The 19,621-nt window shown below is 45.4% G+C and overlaps 1 non-coding gene and 1 pseudogene across 1 annotated transcript; one reads left to right on the plus strand and one right to left on the minus strand.

Moving 5' to 3' along the window:
* Nucleotides 1–7,373: 7,373 nt before the first annotated feature.
* Nucleotides 7,374–7,477, minus strand: LOC115931148 (small nucleolar RNA U13). The gene has a single exon (XR_004067698.1). It is a non-coding gene; the product is annotated as a small nucleolar RNA U13 (small nucleolar RNA).
* A 4,159-nt stretch (nt 7,478–11,636) lies between these two features.
* Nucleotides 11,637–13,540, plus strand: LOC101152611 (molybdenum cofactor biosynthesis protein 1-like; annotated as a pseudogene).
* The last annotated feature ends 6,081 nt before the right edge of the window (nt 13,541–19,621 follow it).

The raw sequence follows: 19,621 nt of genomic DNA on the forward strand, positions 1-19,621 counted from the left end.
TAGCTGATTAATTCACCAGGAGCTTGTTTTGTTCCTATTATGGAGACTAATTATGTGTTGTTTGAATGTGTTAGATGTTCCAGCTCCAATAAAGACATTAGTGACCATGAATAAATAAAATGTGTTTGCATTTCTAAGTAGTGGGTTGGAATTTTATAATTTTCTATTTCCCTGGAAGCATCTCATTATCCTAAAGCATCTCCTGCCCTATTTGCTAGATTCTAGACACAGGGTTTCATCCAAAAGAACAAATTTTCAGGCTGCAAAATGAAAAGAAGACTGAATGTTAACAGAATGTTGTCAACAAACCTGGGCTTTCATGGCCTTGGTCTGTAATGACTGTGGACAAATTGGTTGTATTCCAGGCATTGTGTTGAGTTTTCTTTTTCTTTTTTTATTTTTTTTGAGATGGAGTTTAGCTCTAGTCTCCCAGGCTGGAGTGCAGTGGTGCGATCTTGGCTCACTGCAGCCTCCACCTCCTGGGTTCAGGTGATTCTCCTGCCTCAGCCTCCCGAGTAGCTCGGATTACAGGCATGCACCACCATGCCCGGCTAATTTTTGTATTTTTAGTAGTGACAGGGTTTCACCATGTTGGCCAGGCTGGTCTCAACTCCTGACCTCAGGTGATCTACCCGCCTCAGCCTCCCAAAGTGCTGGGATTACAGGCGTGAGCCACCGCGCTTGACCTGTGTTGAGTTTTAGACACATGACCTCATTTCCTCCTCCTCTCAAATCTGGCCAGTCACGGTGGCTCACCCAGCACTTTGGGAGGCCAAGGCCGGCAGATCACCTGAGGTCAGGAGTTTGAGACCAGCCTGACCAACATGGTGAAACCCCGTCTCTACTAAAAATACAAAAATTAGCCAGATGTGGTGGCAGGTGTTTGTAATCCCAGCTCTGTCGCCCAGGCTAGAGTGCAGTGACATGATCTCAGCTCACTGCAACCTCCACCTCCCAGTTTCAAGCGATTCTCCTGTCTCAGCCTCCCGAGTAGCTGGGATTACAGGCGCCTGCCACCACGCCTGGCTAATTTTTGTATTTTCAGTGGAGATGGGGTTTCACCATATTGATCAGGCTGGTCTCCAACTCCTGACCTCAGATGATCCACCCACCTTGGCCTCCCAAAGTGTTGGGATTACAGGCATGAGCCACTGCGCTCGGCCTTTCCCCAATATTTCTTAAGGGATTTTTTTTTTTTTTTTTGAGATAGCGCCTTGCTCTGTCGTCCAGGCTGAAGCAGTGGTGTGATCATAGCCCACTGTAGCCTCTGCCTCCTCAGCTCAAGCTATCCTCCCACCTCAGCCTCCCAGGTAGCTGGGACTACAGTCACACACCCCCACACCCAGCTAATTTTTGTATTTTTGGTAGAAATGAGGTCTCACCATGTTGCCAAGGCTGGTCTTGAACTCCTGGGCTCAAGCAATCCTTCCATCTTGGCCTCCCAAAGTGCTGGGATTACAGGCATGAATCTTTCCCCAATATTTCTTTAGTCCAAGAGCAAGGCCTACTTTCCTCATAATAAAGGCAGGTGGATGTGTCATCTTGGGTATTAACGCTGACAGATAGTAAGCTTGTATATACACTAGGAGTTTAGTTCTATTACAGACATCTCTTGCTTAACACGTGGATCAAGCACTACTTTCCAATCAAAAACTATCTGAACAAGCAGAAACTGCAGAAATTCTGAGTGTCTAATGAACCACTGTGAGCAGATTGAATGGCCTGCAGGGCAAAATTAATCAGTTTGGAACTTTGCTTGTTGGGCAAAATCTTAGCAGAAAACTCTTCCACTACTTCAGTTCATTCACTAGATAGCATTTTCTCTAGTAAATAATACTGGAAATTCACATGGGCTTATAACCATCTTATAGAACATATTGTGTTAACGTTCCCTTTTTAGGACCTGATAATTTTTTAAAGACTCGGCTTCTTCAATAAAAGGCTGAGATTATGGGTTTTCCTTCTTCTTCTTCTTCTTCTTCTTTTTTTTTTTTAGAGTGTGCACCACCACACCTGGCTAGTTTTTTATTTTTTGTAGAGACAGGGCCTCACTATGTTGCCCAGGGTGGTCTTGAACTCCTGGGCTCAAGCTGTCCTCCTGCCTCAGCCTCCTGAGTAGTTGAGGCTATAGGTGCACACCACCACACCGGCTAAATAATTTTTTTTTTTTTTTTTTTGTGGATACTGGGTCTTGCTCTGTTGCCCAGGCTGGAGCACAGTGGCACAACAACAGCTCACTGCAGCCTTGACCTCTCAGGCTTAAGTGATCCTCCTACCTCAGTCTCCTGAGTAGCTGGGACTACAGGCATGCACCACCACCCCTGGCTAATTTTTATTTTATTTATTTATTTAGTAGAGATGGGGTCTCGTTCTGTTGCCAGGGCTAGTTCCAAATTCCTGGGCTCAGCTGATCTTCCTTCCCTGACCTCCTAAAGTGCTAGGATTACAGCTGTGAGTCAATGCCCAGCCGGATTTTCCTTCTCAACTCATTTCATGGTCACCCTTTTAGGTGGGAGTTTTCCCTACATGCTGGCCTCCTTCTGTGTTCCTACAGAAATCCCAAATCTTTGAAAACATCCTTGCTTCCTCACCACAAGTAGTTTCAGGCTTTTGTTGCTTGTCTTACTTGTAAGAATCCCACCCCACCTCGTCAGGGAAACTCTAAACTTTGCACATAAGGGTGCATGTTATGTTATGTTTACCACCTCTGTAGGATGACTCCAGAGAGACCACTCTGTTTTATATCATTGACAGTCCAAGACTTTCATAAAGCCCTTTCCCATCATCCTTCAAGTAAGAGCTTTTCAATTTTTGCTTCTATTCCTTCTGAGTTATCAGCTTTCCTCTTCTCTTTCAGATGCAATGTACCGTGGTATATGTCACACCAGACTAATGTGTATGTTCAAGTACGAGGCTCTACAATGATTCTGTAACATCAACTATTAAACACCAATGGCCTAACTTTTTGGACCCTTGAATTAATTTCCCTACTTTACTCAATATATTTAAAATGACTTCCAACCTCATGCAATGGTGACATAGAACATGACATTTTCTCCTAGAGCTCTATACTTTTCCATGATAAAACTACCTTGTTGAAATGTCCCATAAAGGAACACTTCAAGTACACGTACATATCACTACAAATATTGTGAAATAAAGCCCATCTTACAGAAGTGAAAACAAACAAATGAAGAAAATTTCCTTGACCTCATATTCCTTTCTACCTCTCATTTCTTTGTTTTCCTTTACATCTCAAAAGAGATATCTATACTATGCTCAGCAAGTCCTCCCATTCTCTCTTAGATATTCTCCAACACAGCATTTGTCTCTACCTGTTCACCAGAACTGCTCCAAGGTTACCAGTGACCCTCCTATGGCCACATTGAATGACCACTCTCAGCTCTTGTCTCACTTTGCCTTCAGGAGCATTTGACAGTTGACTCCTCTCTTTCTTGCAAAGCTTTTCTTCGCTCAGCTTCCAGAACCCCATACTCTTGAGGTTTTCCTCCTATCTCTCTCGCTGCCCCTTCTCAGTCTTCTTTGTTTATTCCTCCTCAAAGTCCCAAGTCTTAAACTCTGGGGTGCCCCAGGGCTCAGTCTTTGGGATGTTTCTCTTCTCTATCTCTACTTCTTTGGTGATCTCAATTAATTTGCTTAAAAAAAAAAAAGACACAAGGTCTTGCTTTGTTGCTCATGCTGGAATGTAGCGGCACAATCATAGCTCATTGTAGCCTCAAACTCCCGGGCTCGGGCAGGCACAGTGGGCTCACGCCTGTAATCCCAGCACTTTGGGAGGCTGAGGCAGGCAGATCACTTGAGGTCAGGAGTTCGAGACCAGCCTGGCCAACATGGTGAAACCCTGCCTCTACTAAAAATACAAAACTTAGCCGGGTGTGGTGGTGCATGCCTATAATCCCAGCTACTCAGGAGGCTGAGGCAAGAGAATCACTTGAACCTGGGAGGTGGAGGTTTCAGTGAGCCGAGATCGTGCCATTGCACTCCAGTCTGGGGAAAAGAGGGAGAGTTTGTTTAAAAAAAAAAACCAAAAACCAAAAAACAAAACACACACACACACAGACACAAAACAAAACAAAACAAAATAAAACACCTCCTATGCTCAAGCAATTCTCTTGCTTCAGCCTCCCAAGTGGCTGGGACTACAAGTGCACACCACTGTGCCTGGCTGATTTTTCTTAGTTTTTGTTTGTAGAGATGGGGTCTTGCTACGTTGCCCAGGCTGGTGTCAAATTCCTGCCCTCAAACAATCCTCCCACCTTGGCCTCCCAAATGCTGGGATTATAGGTGTGAGTCCCTGAGCCCATTCTCAATTAATTTCAGGACTTTAAATACCAACAATACGCCAATTACCCCTAGATTTATACCTCCAACTCAGACCTGTCCGTTGACCTCCAGACATATCTGAACTCCCAATCAATAATCCTAAGTTGGATATTCAGCTGATACCTCAGCATTAACAAGCACCCAAAGGAGACTCTTGATCTTCTTCGCCAAACCTGTTTCTCATTCAGCCTTCCTCTGAATAATGATAGTCAGCATTTACACAGTGCTTACTCCATGCTTTGCACTGTTCTAAGTGCTTTATGATAGTAACACATTCAAAACTCATGACAACTTTCTGAGGCAGCTGTTATTACTATCTCCATGTCCTAGGTTAGGAAACTGAGGCATCAAAAGGTTAAATGACAAGAAGTTAAGGACACAGGCATCATGTGGCAAAGCCCCTTTAGAATATAAGCTCCATGACAGCAGGAATGCTGTGTGATTTTTTTTTTTTTTTGAGACGGTCTCTCTCTGTTGTTCTGGCTGGGTGCAGTGGCACCATCTCAGCTCACTGCAGCCTCAACTTCCCCAGCTCAAGTGATCCTCCCACCTCATTCTCCCGAGTAGCTGGAACCACAGGCGTGCACCACCATGCCCGGGTAATTTTTGTATTTTTTTGTAGAGATGGGGTTTCACGATGTTGCCCAGGCTGGTCTCAAAGTCCTGAGCTCAACTGATCCACCTACCTTGACTTCCCAAAGTGCTGGGATTACAGGCATGAGCCACTGCGCCCGGCCACTGTGTGTCTTATTTGTTGCTGTAACCCCAGGTTCTAGTGCCTGGCACACAGTAGGTGATTAGTAAGTGGTTACTAATCAATAAATGAATGAATGATTGTACACATTTAAGTTACATATGAATTATTACAATGAAGTATTACAATTATTACTGGTGCATCCAGTAAGCTGGAACACTTTTGCCCAGAGTGAACCACGTGGCTTTTCAGGGCAGGCCATGGGTATACAGCCAGCAGTAAATGCAGAGGCTGCCTTCTCTTGATAGTGACCCATGATCACTGGGGATCTGGATACCCTATTCCTTCTCACCCTTCTCCCTGTTTTGGGCCCTTAGGGATGGCTCAGGTTGCCCAGGCAGTTGATATCACATCTGTAGTGCTGCTGTGCCCGCCCCACTTTTTCAGCAGCACAATAATAACTGTTTTTGGGTTTTTTTGGGGGGTCACTGACAGTATGCCTGAAACTCTGCTAAGTGCTCCATATGGCTTAACTGAATTCTCTCATTAACCCTAAGTGATAGCACCCCCCCACACACACTTTATTTTAAAACAGAGTCTTGCTCTGTCCCCCAGGCTGGAGCGCAGTGGCACAGTCTCGGCTCACTGCACCTCTACCTCCTGGGTTCAAGGGATTCTCATGCCTCAGCCTCCCGAGTAGCTAGGATTACAGCCACGAGCCACCATACCATGCTTGGCTAACTTTTGTATTTTTAGTAGAGACGGGGTTTCACCCTGTTGGCTGGGCTGGTCTCAAACTCCTGACTTCAAGTGATCCACCTGCCTCAGCCTCCCAAAGTTCTGGGATTACAGGTGTGAGCCACTGCGCCTGGCGGTGACAGGCCCTCTTATTAACACCATTTTTCAGCTGAGGAAACTGAGGCTGAGATGTGTTAAGTAACTTGTCCAAGATCACACAGCTAAGTAGCAGATTATAAAGCACTTGGTCCATCCCGAGGCTGTCACTGACTGGTGCAGCCAAACTATTTCTCGTGATCTGAGTGGACAGAAAGGGAGGAGAACGTGCTGGGGAAGCCTGTTCCCACATTCGCATCTCAACATCAGGAACCCAGTGATAGTTTTAGCCCCAGTGGTGGGAGATGCTGCTGCTCTACAACTACAGTCGCCAGGTCCCATTTGCTTTTCTGTACTGACCAAATGGGCATTTTGTTTTGAGTGGGCACTGGGGATTACTCCTTCCTTTTTCAGAGTTCTTGAACTTCTTAGACTCCCAGGGTTGGGTAATCACTTTGGGTTGGTAGTTTAGAGGACACTGGAAACTTAGTGGGATTTGCATCCAGTCAGGTGTGTGTACCCTGGGTAACACCATTACCAGGTAGCTCAAATGACCTCTCTAGCTCATTCCATCCCTCCTTCCTAAAATCTGCCCACTGTACTGCAAGGTTAGCCACTGCCAGGACTGCTCACTGGGCAATTATCATTTTTACCATTTCAACCTCATTTGCAACCAGCCACTAAGCAGCCATTGTGGTTTAAACAACAATCCCCTTTGGACACAGACATAGGAATCAAAGCCTTTCACACCAAATGCTGGGAAAGTCTGTGATTTTGTTAACTAAGAATGCACTGTTTTCTGTTCTCCATGTCTATGATTTTCACATTCCTGAGCACTGGCCAAGGGGGTTGTCCAAAATCATGTCAAACAGCAAGACCATTGTTTACCTTTTTTTCCTTGGCAGTTTCAGCACTGACTTGCTCTTTTTGTTTTGCTTTGTTTAGAACAAGTAACAGGCAGTAAAGGAGCAAAATAGCAGGTCCCAATAGGGGTGACAAAATAATATCTTTTTCAGAGTTGAAAACAAGTGTTCAGACAGAACTTTTACATGAATGGTCATAGCAGCACTATTCACAGTGGCCAAAAGGTGAAAACAACTCAAATGTCCATTAACACATAAACAGATAAATTGTGGTATAAACACACAACAGAATATTATCCTCTCATAAAAAGAAATGATGTACTGATACAGGCTACAAAATTTATGAGTCTTGAAAAAATTATGCTAAGTGAAAAAAAAATGGGCCAGACACAAAAGGCCAATATAGTATGATTCTATATAAAATATCCAGACTAGGCAAATCCATAGAGACAGAAGGCAGATGAATGGTTGCCAGAGCTTAGGGAAGGTGGAATGGGGAGTGATTGCTTAATGCGTATGGGGTTTCCTTCTAAAGTAGTGAAAATGTTCTAGAACTAGGTGGTAGTAATGGTTGCACAATATTATAAATGTACTAAGTGTCACTGATGGTAAATATTGTTATGTGTATTTTCTGTGTGTGTCAGACTGGTAATGTGCTGATGTCGTAACAAGGCTTGAGGGAGTCACATCTCACACACGCACATGAAAACCCAACGATCATGCTTATGAACTCCAAAAAGATCGTGTTATGTGGATTTTATCACAATTAAAAAAACTTTCATAGGAAGAAAGAAAAATTTTTTTTTCAGAGATCTTTGGGCATTAACTCAAATTAATATTACCAAAACTCCCAAAAGAGAAAATTAACCAATTAAGACATTGGTTACATAGGAGTATACATTTGTCAAAACCCCTTGAATTGTACTTAAGATCTGTCTTTCACTCTGTGTACATTTTACCTCACTAAAAATTTGACCAATCAAAAGTAACAGAAAATACAACTATACTATGTGCAAAAATAATCTATGAAGAGGTGATATTATATTACCTACAAGATTGAATTATACAGCTTCTGGGTATCCAGGCAGTCATCGACAATGCTCTGTGGAGCTCTGGGAAGCCTATCGTAAAGTTATTTAAACTACCACCGAATTCTAGAAGGAATTGCAATGTGGAGTTGCAATCAGGATAGACGTTCATGTCCCAGAGGTCACAGCATGTTCCTGTTGCAGCCGCACCCAGATGTTCACAATAGTGGAGACCTTGCTTCCCAGTAACACCAAGTCTGAATGTAATTTCACTTAATGTTCTTTGGCTATAGAGCAGTCAATAATGAGAAGTATCCACTGCAAATAAAATTATTTACAGTTGTCACGTGGGGCTAGCTCATCCATCACTATATCCCTACTTCACCAGTGCGTAATATATAAAATCACATTGTATCTGACAAATGAGTCAACGAAAGATTTTTCTCCTATTTACATTAGAAGCATCCAGTAAAACCATTCCCAAACAAAAATTTAACATTTAACAACTTCGCCAAATATGTATTTCTTTATTTACTGAAACCTACCTAGATACATAGAATTATAGTATTAGAACTCTATTGTGTAAGCCTGGTTTCAAATGAATTAGATTCCACAGTTTTTAAAAATCTCATTGGAATTAGAGGGTGATTGGGAAAGCTTTTAGTTCCAAGAAACTTTGTCTAGTTTTAGTCCTTGTTTGTTCCTTGCTGATACCAGATAGAAGTAGGGTTATATGAATACCTTTTAAAATAGCCTAAGTTGGCCAGGCACGGTGGCTCACGCCTGTAATCCTAGCACTTTGGGAGGCTGAGGCAGGTGGATCACCCGAGGTCAGAAGTTTGAGACCAGACTGGTCAACATGGTGAAACCCATCTCTACTAAAAATACAAAAAGTAGCCAGGTGTGATGGTGCATGCCTGTAATCCCAGCTACTCGGGAGGCTGAGGCAGGAGAATTGCTTGAACCTGGGAGGCGGAGGTTGCAGTGAGCTGAGATCATGCCACTGCACTCCAGCCTGGGTGACAGAGTAAGACTCTGCCTCAATAAATAAATAAATAAATAAATAAATAAATAAATAAATAAATAACATAAAAATAAAATGGCCTAAGTCTAACACTCCCCCCAAAAAAGAAAAAAAAATAAGGGCTGCGAGGGCTGGCTCACATGTAATCCCAGCACTTTGGGAAGCTGAGGGGGCACAGGTCTCTTGAGCCTGGGAGTTTGATACCAACCTGGCCAAGACCCCATCTCTGCAAAAAATACAAAAATTAGCCACGTGTGGTGGTGTATGCCTGTGGTCCCAGCTACTTGGAAGGCTGATGTGAAGGAATCACTTGAGCCTACGAGGTCCAGTCTGCAGTGAGCTGTGACCACGCCACTACACTCCAGCCTGGGTGACAGAGTGAGACCCTGTCTCAAAAAATAAATAAATAAAAATACATAAAATAAATAAAATTACAAACCCTAGGTAAAACAAAAGCTGATAAAGAAATGTAGCTTAAAAACATTTCTGAGCTCTGCAGTGAACAACGTTTATATTGTCTTAATGTAAATCCTGCTTTTTAAATTTCAACTTTAAGAATCTACAGTTGGGCTGGGCGTAGTGGCTCATGCCTGTAATCCCAGCACTTTGGGAGGCCGAGGCAGGCAGATCACCTGAGGACAGGAGTTCAAGACCAGCCTGGCCAACATGGTGAAACCCCGTCTCTACCAAAAATACAAAAATTAGCCAGGCATGGTGGCATGTGCCTGTAATCCCAGTTACTTGGGAGGCTGAGGCAGGAGAATCGCTTGAATCTGGGAGGCGGAGGTTTTGGTGAGCCAATATCCTGCCACTGCACTCCAGCCTCGGTGACAGAGTAAGACCCTGTCTCAAAAAAAAAAAAAAAAAAGAAAGAAAAAAAATCTGTAGTTAGACAACATATAGATGCAATTTTGATTATAGGACAGAAAATAAATGCTATTCACTTTGTCAATCTAAAATTAAATTTCAAATGATAGAAGTTGAAAAGTAAAAGGGAGAAGAGCTCAAAGTGTGTGAGGGGCTGATATTCTCATCTCATGAAACAGGAACCAAAAGACACTACATGATTAATAGAATTAGAATTAAAATTGTTAGCATATGACCAAAGTTACTGGAGCAGACACACTACATAACCAATATTTATTCCCCTTTACTTCCTTGTAACAGAACCCCAGTTTTGTTCAGGGCATCAATATGGTGTAATCATGATATGTAATGGATCATTCAGAAACCAGTAAATCTTAACCCTGGCTGCACATTGCAACCACGTAGAAGAGATTATAATTTAATTGGTCTAGGGCAAGGTTTCTCAAACTTGACACTACTGACATTTTGAAGAGAATAATTCTGTGTTGTTGGGGGCTGTTCTGTGTGTTGTAGGGTGTTTTACACCATCCTGGCCTCTATCCACTTAATGGTGGGCGCACCTCACCCCCAGTTACAAGGATCAAGACTGTACACAAACATTGCTAACTTTCCCTTGGTTGAGAACCACTGACCCTAGGATAAGACCATGTTCAGAGACGTACACTTAAAAATATCCCTAGGAGATTCTAATATGTAACGAGGGTTGAGAACTATTGATATAAGCCAATTAGTCAATCCAGTTTCTTGTAGGTTTTTCCAGGTTCCCTTGCAGCTATGTGTGGTCATGTGACTTAGTTCTGGCCAGTGAGATTTAAGTGGAAGTTTGCTTTGCTAGAGGGTTTGTGAGGGGAGGTCTAAGAAAGCTTGTACTTTATTGATGAAAGGTGACAGACATAGCTCTTGTTTCCTGCCTACTCTCCTCTTTTTCCTGTTTGTATGAAGCTGTGATGTTTGGACTTGTGGCCACCATCTTGTAATCAAATGAAGACAAGCATGAATATAAAAACTAGCCTGTTAAGGATGGCAGACGGGAAAGATAGGGAAGGCATAAAATAAAAAATTTATTTAAATTTTTATTTTATTTTAAACTGGGTCCCTGCTGGCAGTTTTTGGCAGCTGAACCAACAATAAGCAGGACTTGTTTAGTGAGTACAAATTTCTCCCTGTGTGTTTAAGCTGCTATAGGCAGGTTTTTGTTATCTGAGTGAAAATCAATCACAATTACTACAGTTACAAATGTAATAAAAGGAAGAAGAAAAATAGATTACTGGTAGGATAGAGATGGGAAGGAAAGAGAATACTGTAAACAAGCTAAATCCTCATCTCTCATAACAGGAAGTATAAAGGGATGAATAAAAACAGTTGTATATATATCTCCAAAAGAATTGAAAACATATGTGCACACAAACACTTATATATGAACGCTCACAGCAGCGTTATTCATAATAGCCCCAGGTGGAAACAGTGTAAATGTCCATCAACTAATGAACGGATAAACGAAATGTAGTCTATACATACAATGTAGTCTATGCATACATTACTTTATGACCAGCTGTCATAAAGTAATGGGGCACTGACACACGCTACGACATGGATGAACCCTGAAATCATTACACTAAGTGATAGACGCCAATCATACAAGGTTACATATTATGTGATTCCATTTGTATGAAATGTCCAGAAAAGGTAAATCTATAGAAACATAAAGTAGATGGGCCTGGCGCGGTGGCTCACCCCTGTAATTTCAGCACTTTGGGAGGCCGAGGCAGGCAGAGCATTTGAGGTCAGGAGTTCGAGGCCAGACTGGCCAACATGGTGAAACACCACCTCTACTCAAAATACAAAAAATTAGCCGGGCGTAGTGGTGCATGCCTGTGATCTCAGCTACTCAAGAGGCTGAGGCAGGAGAATCGCTTTTGCCCGGCCAGTGTGCTCCCGAAGCCGGCTGAGGGCCGCAGCTCTGCCGGGATCAGGCTTCCCGGATGCTGCGCCGGCTCCTAAGGTCCAACGCCACGGAGCTGCAGCTCACGGGTTCCGGTGATGCCACCCCGCCCGGGCGAGTCCCTGCAAGCTGCCTCACAGGAGCTGTCCAGGCGGAGGCAGTTCTCGCGGGAGCACGAGGCCCCCTTCTCTGCCTTCCTCACAGACAGCTTCGGCCGGCAGCACAGCTACCTGCGGATCTCCCTCCTGGAGAAGTGCAACCTCAGATGTCAGTACTGCATGCCGGAGGAAGGGGTCCCGCTGACCCCCAAGGCCAACCTGCTGACCACAAAAGAGATCCTGACCCTCGCCTGGCTTTTTGTGAAGGAAGGCGTCGAAAAGATCTGGCTCATGGGCAGAGAGCCGCTCATCCAGCCGGACGAGGTGGACATTGTGGCCCAGCTCCAGCGACTGGAAGGGCTGAGGACCATTGGTGTCACCACCAATGGCATCAGCCTGGCCCGGCTGCTGCCCCAGCTTCAGAGGGCTGGTCTCAGCGCCATCAACATCAGCCTGGACACACTGGTGCCTGCCAAGTTTGAGTTCATTGTCCGCAGGAAAGCCTTCCACAAGGTCATGGAGGGCATCCACAAGGCCAACGAGCCAGGCTACAACCCTGTGAAGGTGAACTGTGTGATGACGCGAGGCCTTAACGAGGATGAACTCCTGGACTTTGCGGCCTTGATCAAGGGCCTCCCCCTGGACGTGGCCTTCATAGAGTACATGCCCTTTGATGGCAACAAGTGGAACTTCAAGAAGATGGTCGCTATAAGGAGATGCTAGAAACTGTCTGGCAGCTGTGGCCAGAGTTGGAGAAGCTGTCAGAGGAGGAATCCAGGACAGCCAAGGCCTTTAAAATCCCTGGCTTCCAAGGCCAGATCAGCTTCATCATGTCCATGTCTGAGCATTTCTGTGGGACCTGCAACCGCCTGCAAATCACAGCTGACGGGAACCTCAAGGTCTGCCTCTTTGGAAACTCTGAGGTATCTCTACGGGATCACTGTGATCTGGGGCCTCCAAGCAGGAGCTGCTGAGAATCATTGGTGCTGCCGTGGGCAGGAAGAAGCAGCAGCATGCAGGCATGTTCAGTATTTCCCAGATGAAGAACTGGCCCATGATCCTCATCGGTGGGTGACCCCCATCAAGACATTTTTGATGTTCCACGATTCCCCACCAGCCAATCCAAGCATTTCCTCCTGGGACCCCCTCCATTTTCAAGGTCTGAGATCCAGAATGAATTTCTCCAGTCAGATGGCCACTTTATGGAAAGGATACAGGGTACCCCAGACCCCTCTTCTAGCCCAGCAGCAGCTAGGTTCTGGCTCCTTTCAGAGACACTACACTTCCCATGCAGACTCAGATGCCAACTCAAAGTGCCTTAGCCCAGGTTCCTGGGCTCCTGCTGCCCCCTCAGGACACCAGCTAACCTCAGAACAACTAACTCATGTGGACTTGGAAGGACGGGAAGCTATGGTAGATGTGGGCAGGAAGCCAGACACAGAGTGGTTGGCTGTGGCCTCAGCCATGGTCATCCTGGGGCCTGTAGCCTTCAAGCTTGTCCAGCAGAACCAGCTCAAGAAAGGAGATGCCCTGGTGGTGGCCCAGCTGGCTGGAGTCCGGGCAGCCAAGGTGACCAGCCAGCTGATCCCTCTGTGCCACCACGTGGCCCTGAGCCACGTCCAGGTGCAGCTGGAGCTGGACAGCACATGCCATGCTGTGGAGATCCCGGCATCTTGCCAGGCTCGGGGCCCCCACCAGGGTGGAAATGGAGGCCCTGACCTCTGCTGCAGTGGCCGCCCTCACCCTGTATGACAGGTGCAAGGCTATCAGCAGGGACATCATGTTGGAGGAGATCAAGCTCATTAGCAAGACTGGCGGTCAGTGGGGGGACTTCCATTGGGTTTAGTTCCTGCCCTTCTCACCCATGGCCCAGCCAGGTCTGGAGATGGGGTGCAATTTAAGCTGAGGGAAAGACATCAAGTTCCTTTAATCACAGTCACTGTTTACCTTGAGCAGTAAACCTGAAGTCAGCCTGCTCTACTACTAGGCCTGCTGCTAGATGATCTTTAATGACCAGTGGGGCTTCCTTTCTATAGGGAGGATACCAGGAGGCCCTTAAGCCTTCCAGGACACTAAGTTCATGGGAGCCGGACTGAAACAAGCAATGCTAGATAACTGAGAAATCATGTTCTTTCTGGACTATTTCAGACAAACAGTCTCAGACAGTCCAGCCCAGAAATGTTCCTTCTCATTTTGGGTTTTCTCTTATCCTACTTTCCTGGGGAGAGATTAAGGGCTCATTAAGCGGAGGAACCCACTTTGAGGAGAGTAAAGCACAAGCTTGCCTGAAGAATGCATCTCCCCAGCAGCTCTGCCTCCCTAAGTCTGTGAAGCCACAGCCCTGCCCTGTCCTGACTTTATCTCTCCTTCTGCCCAAGTCTATGTCCCATCAAACTTGCAGCTTTTCAGCTTAAGAGTTGCCTGGTCCTGCTGGCCCCCTTTTCTCAGGCCCCCCTCCTCTGAAACAGGATGTGCACACATGGGCCACAGCCCTAAGGACTCCTGACAGACCACATAGCCCACACCTGGCCCTGCTCATGGCTGTTCCACCCACCCCTCTTTATTCTGGAGCATATCAGGGAAAGAAGAGTTGACGATAGATTGCCTTCACCCTCACAATGCACAAATAAAGCTACGATGCCAACTTTGCAGATGCAATAAATAAATAAATAAATAAAGTAAGTAAGTAAATAGATGAGTAGTTGCCTGGGGTTGGGGGAGGGGCAATGGGGAATGATTGCCTAATGGATATCGGGTTTCCTTTTGGCATGATGAAAACATCCTAAAACTAGATAGTGGTGATAGTTGCACAACTTTATGAATATACAAAACCCCACTGAATTGCACTCTTTAAAAGGATGAATTTAATGGTATGTGAATTATACCTCATTAAATAAAAATTTTAAAAAAACACAGAAACAGCTTTATAAGCTGAGTATTAGAGGCATGGAAGGATCCACCAAAAGGCAAAGTTGAAAGAGACTCCTTAGGAGCAGGAAGAGGACTTGGGAGGGCAACTGTTTTTCATTATTAGTCCTTCTGGATCCTTTGAGACATATATATATATATATATTTTAAATGTATCTGTATTACTTTGGTAAAATTTTTAAAGAAAATTTAAAGGAAAAAAGTGACATAAGAATCTTTCTTTCTTTGTAGCCTTGGATAAGCTAGCAACTCATGCAAGCAAGAACTTTTCTCTCTTATTTCCAGGCAAGCTGCCAAATTAAATCCCTTTCTTTTCCTGCTGGCGTCTGCCAACGTGATGTCAGAGACTGAAAACTAGCTTCTAAGTAAATAGGAAAAAAGAAAAATAAAAAGCACATTCTTAACTAAAATCACACATTTATAATTCTTCAGGCTCATGACTAACACAATGTTTTTCATAACCCTGAAAAAGTGAGGAGCATGTCATAACTCACAAATAACCTCTAAAACCATTTAAGAGCTTTTTAGCAAGAGAAAGGAGAGTGTTAAACAGCAGTAAGCTGTCACATCAATCCAGATCTAAATTCCAAACCAGTAGGACAAATGTACACAGCCACGTGTACATGAACTCTGCAGATATCAAAATAGAAGTTTATGCTTTCAACTGAGCAATCCATTTTCCTGGGGAGAACACTTTCTTCCTGCAAATGAGTATGAAAGGCCTCAAATTCAAGATTTCTGAGCAACTGCTCCTTAAGAATCCAGTTTCAACTCCTACAAAATGCAACTTAAAAACAAAATGCAGACATATTTTCTTTTCTTTCTCTTTTTCTGAGATGGAGTCTTGCTCTGTTGCCCAGGCTGGAGTGCAGTGACGTGATCTCGGCTCACTGAAACCTCCGCCTCCCAGGTTCAAGTGATTCTCCTGCCTCAGCCTCCCGAGTAGCTGGGATTACAGGCGCTCGCCACCATGCCCAGCTAATTTTTGTATTTTTAGTACAGACGGGGTTTCACCATGTTGGTCAGGCTAGTCTCGAACTCCTGACCTCGTGATCTACCCGCCTCGGCCTCCCAAAGTGCTGGGATTACAAGCGAAAGCCACTGCGCCCGGCCCTTTCTTTCTTTCTCGATTTTCTTTTCTTTCTTTCTTTCTTTCGTTCTCTCCTCTCTGTCTTCTTCTTTTTTTTTTTTCTCACAAGGTCTCACTCTGTCACCCAGGCTGGAGTGTAGTGGTACGATCTCGGCTCACTTTCAACTCTGCCTCCCAGGCTCCAGCGATCCTCCCAGGTAGCTGGGACTACAGGTGTGTGCCACAACACCCGGCTAATTTTTTTATTTTTATTTTTTTTGTAGAGGCGGGGATTTCCTCATGTTGCTCAGGCTGGTCTCGAACTCCTGAGCTCAAGCAACCCACTCACCCCGGCCTCCCCAAGTGCTGGGGTTACAGGTGTGAGCCACTGCACCAGGTCTCGGACGCATTTTCATTAGGTGCCCTCTGATGTCAGCAGCTGGTTGAAGGTTTCATGGCTTAGAGTGCGCACAGAGTGGGGTGGGAACTTGTGTGTCTCCCCCCTGCCCCACCCCGCTTGGGTTTCCCTGCAGTTTCCACCAGGCTCATGAGCAGAACCTAAAACAAATGGGTTTAGAAGTAACTTTAGCCTCTTTGGCTACTTCTGGTGCTCACCGAATCCAGAAAAATGGTCTTTTTTAATGTCCTGTTATTTTGCACAAACGATTTCCTGCTTAGAGTGAGGAGCAAAACCTCTGGCTTTTAACCCTGCCAAAGACCTACTTGAAGTCAATCTGTGCATATTTAATTTTTCAGGCTCAGCAAGGTCTTATCTCATTCTTTCTGCATTTTATAACAATCCCACATTTTCTCTCTACTTTCCTCAAGCATTCTAACCCTTCCGTGCCCTCGCTGCCCGCCACCCACTCAAGGGAACTTCACATACTCGAGAGCCACAGGGGCTGGACAGAAGAACCTGGCAGCTGTCCAAAGCCTTCAGCGCCTAATTTCCCACCAAGTGCAAGACCGACAAGGTTCTTCCCTGCGGCCTCCTCTTGCCAATCCTCACCGGGTTCTTAGTTCCTGCCTCGGTGTTATTTTCTCCAAGCAACATAGCAAGTGAGGCCCGATGGGTCTGGAAGGCTTACACGGCCCAAAGGGACAATGACGGCAGGCTTCAGAGCTGTGGTTGAGAGTCTGGAGGATTTCAGCCTGGATTTCACATACCATCCTCATCATGAGGAAGGAAGCAGCCCCCATCTGGGAGCTGGGAAGTAGGTTGGTTGCTGACAGCACCAGGTTCACCTACTGAGGGTTCAAATCTGTGAAAAAGTTTCTCCTTCCCACTAACTGGATCCCATTTGGCCTGGTTTGAGTCATGTGTTCATCCCTGGGCCAATCACTATTGCCTGATGGAAGGATTCTGATAGGCCACATCCAAGTCACATGATCATGTTGAGTCATGTGCTCATCTCTGGACCAATCACTGTGACCTACTGGGCAGATTCTAATAAGCCAGGCCCAAGTCACATGATCACCTTCCTGATTGTGGGGGTGAGAAGTCAGGATTGTAGTTACCAAAAGAAGGGGAGTGAATCTCAAAGAAACAAGAACAGTGGCTTTCTCTACATATATCTACTCAAAAACAGCAACAGCAAACAAAAAATTAGAAGGAAGGATGAAGACAAACACTAGGAATATAAAAGTCTCTCCTGTTCTCTAGATAGATGCATCCTTAGGATCAACCTCTACATATCATTTTGTAACTGTTATTTTTACTTATTTGTTGAGGACTTAGTATATACAGTGCTCTAATAAAGCTCAGCACAGAGGATGCATAGAAAGACTGGGAAAAAAGGTAAGCGCAGCTGGGAGCAGTGGCTCACACCTATAATCCCAGCACTTTGGGAGGGTGAGGCAGGAGGATCGCTTGAGGCCATGAGTTCAAGGCCGGCCTGGGCAACATAAGAAGATGTCTGTCTGTAAAAAACTAAAATAAAATAAATTATCCAGTGTGGTGGCACATGACTATAGTTCCAGCTACTCAGGAAGCTGAGGTGGGAGGATCGCTTGAGCCCAGGAGTTCCATGCTGCAGTGAGCTATGATCGTGACAGAGTGAGACTGTGAGTCTTTAAAAAAAAAGAAAAAGTAAATACATTTTTTAAGCTTTTAATATAAATGAGCACACTGTCCCCAGAGGGATTTCATCTTTGTACACCCACTCACTGTGCCTAGACTTCCCTACCCACCAGCCTCAGCGTAGCACAGCCATGGAACCATCCTCCCACAGAAGACAGTGCTCAGAGGTCTCTTTCCGGGAAGGCCTTTTCAGGAGGACTCAACCTCCAATTCGAGTGTCTGAGGCTTAAAAACTGAAAAGGCTGGAAAATGTCCATCTTACACCCTTTCACCTCCTTATTGGAGGCCCTATGCCCCACCTGATGCCCTTCTCTCCTGTTCCCCTTCAGTTGTTGGCCAAAGATAGCTTAAGGCAAGAACTGTTCAGGACCATTTATGGTTTTTAATATCAGAGCTTGGGAAGACTTACTGGTGGAATTTCAGGCATCGGGACCCGCAGTGGAGGAAATCCTATAATTTGATGTCAGACTGACTTGGGTTTCATCCCCAGCCTTACCACTTACTAAATGTGTGGCATTGGGCAAAATACTGAACGGATCGTCCAGTTATTTTGAGGATAAACTTGAAAGTACTACTATATTTTAAATACCCATCAAGGGTTCTGGTTTAAAGTCAGCACCTGGTAAATGTAATGTTGCACTGTGACTTGCTTTGCTGTTTGACCTTTGCGAAATCCCCGTGTCTCTGGACAATGAGGGTTGAATGAGATGTTCTGCCTGTTCTGAGAGCCTGGGATTTCCAAGTGCAGGACGTGTTGGAAGTCCAGTGCAGAGAATGGCATGGTGTGTGTGCATGCATGCACCTGTATGCCTGTGTTTTGTGTGGAAGCATGAGTGTATGTGTGTCCCTTCGCACTAGGAGAAGATGCTACCCTTGGAACCCCAAATTCCATGGAGGCAGAGAACCTTCCAGCTTCCTGCCACCATGTCAGGGTGGCAATCACTTGAATGTTTTGGATAACCTGAGAGGCTGGCAGGGAGATGGATCTGCAGGAGACCAAAGTTGGGTTGCCAGGGAGTCACCTCCACTCCTTCCCCAGGATGCCTGAAAGAAATAAGGGGTCTAGGTGGGTTTGGCCTGGCTCCTCCACAACTCTATATCTGTGCACAGCAGGCTCAGCTCTTCCTGCAGTGTGCTGGCTGGTGGCCAGGCCTCGTTTTCAATGTTCACAGCTAAATTGGATCCAGATGTTGCTGAGGAATCTGATATTAAACAAATGCATTCCCTGGGCAGCCGGTCCTTTCTACTGCGGAAGGGCAGGAAGCCTCGGACCCCCGAGCCGGGCAGAGGTGTTGGAGGGGCCCAGGCTGATGGGATCTCAGGTTGCTTCTTCTGTGGGGCAGTAGGGTGTTCCCTAGCTGGCCTAACTTATGGCCAGGTTATCACGTTCATGAAATAGCTGGTCAAATGATGGGCTGGGCCTCTTTCAAAGGTACATGAATCCCACCTCTCCATCTTGGGAGCTGCCTCCAGACCAGCTTGATTTCTTGTGCTTTTTCCCTAACTTGAGCTTGTCCTTTCATCAAGTTTGGAAGGGTCCGGCTGCATGGAGCTGGTGGTGGGACATGTCAAGGGAGTCCAGGAGCTGAGCATGGATGCTCCATCGCCCTCCTATGTTTTGAAATCTACTGAATGTCACAGATAATCTTCCCTCTCTTCCTTCCAGGGGTACTGTGCGCCAGGCATTCAAAGACAACACTCGGGAGATCTTCATAGCAGCCCTCAAAGTAGGTTTTAGCCTCTGCTCAGAGTAACTGTTAAATAACTCCATGGAGGTTACAACAGCAGAACAGCAGAGGCTGGTGGAGCCACAGTTGAAGTTCAGGTCTGGCTGATACTGGGAGAGTGTT

This window comes from Gorilla gorilla, chromosome 18, assembly GCF_029281585.2.
Source record: "Gorilla gorilla gorilla isolate KB3781 chromosome 18, NHGRI_mGorGor1-v2.1_pri, whole genome shotgun sequence".
Classification (NCBI taxonomy): Eukaryota; Metazoa; Chordata; class Mammalia; order Primates; family Hominidae; genus Gorilla; species Gorilla gorilla.